Here is a 1196-nt window from a genome sequence, read left to right on the forward strand (position 1 = left end):
AAGGATACCTTCAGGGATGATACCATTTCTTGAAAAAAATTATCCTTTCCCTAGTGATTCAATATATATGGGCAGTTCTGTTTCTGGGCTCTTTCTTCTGTTCCTTTGGTCATTTTCACTACCCCTGGACCAATTACTTAATTACTATGACTTCATAATACAACTTTATATCTGGGAGGACCAGTCCCCTCCACTTTACTGTGTGCAATGACCTTCCACACTTCCATCTAAGTTCCTCAGAAACCATATGGAGATTTTGACCGAGACTGCATTAAATCTATAGATCAAGTTGAGAAGGTTGACATATTCATGATACTGAATCTACCTAGCCATGTACATGTATGCCACTCCACTTATTTATGTCTTTTTAATACCTTTAAAAATGCTGCCAATAATTAATCTTCATAAAGATTTTATGTATCTTTAGACTTATTGATAATTTATATTTTTGTCACTATTGTGAATGATATCACATACATCTTCTATTTATCATTTAGCCATACTAATTCTGATGATTTGTTAGCTGAAAATATTACATTTTGTTTTTTCCTTCTACTCTGTACACCTCTTATTTTTATTTCTTGTCTTACTGTGCTTGTTAGGACCTCCAAACATATTGACTAGACAGTTCACAGGATGATGTGGTAAAGGGCTTCACCTCATATGCCAAATAAGCATTATTCTTTAAAGAGAACAGAAACTATCAATGAAATGATCATTGCTGCCATTCCAATGAAAGGTGTAATTCTATTTTGATGGAATTGGGTAAAGACTATCTGACATTAAAGTACACAACACAGATCAGTCTTAGAGCCATGAGAAGGGAGCAAGTGCTGGGTGACTGACTAGGAGGGAGGGAGTGAGAGGGAGGGCATATGTCTTTGCAAAGGAATAAGATGGAAAATTATGATGCATTTAGGGAACTCAGCAGATTGATGCAGATAAAGGGTGCATGGGGACAGAGAAGATGTGTCCAAACAGAGGCAGAAAAGATGGAAGTTTGGGACCTAGGCCTGCAAGGACTCTTACATGGCACTAATATGTTTGTGTGTTATCTTCTGGGCAATGGAAAGGCACTACAAGCTTTTGTGAAGGAGACGAACATGAGGTTTGTGTCTTTGAAAGGTCTTTCTGGCAACCACATGGAGACTGGAAGACACAGAGGATCGGGGGGCGTGGGGAAGAGATGGTGAGTG

At 38.4% G+C, this 1196-nt stretch overlaps 1 protein-coding gene across 2 annotated transcripts in view; it reads right to left on the minus strand.

Annotated features, from left to right (window-relative positions):
• Positions 1–1196, minus strand: part of RAB27A (RAB27A, member RAS oncogene family) — a 98285-nt gene that overhangs the window by 62924 nt on the left and 34165 nt on the right. The gene's annotated exons all lie outside the window — the stretch shown is intronic.

The sequence above is a fragment of the Hipposideros armiger genome, unplaced genomic scaffold, assembly GCF_001890085.2.
Source record: "Hipposideros armiger isolate ML-2016 unplaced genomic scaffold, ASM189008v1 scaffold_12, whole genome shotgun sequence".
In the NCBI taxonomy this organism is placed as follows: Eukaryota; Metazoa; Chordata; class Mammalia; order Chiroptera; family Hipposideridae; genus Hipposideros; species Hipposideros armiger.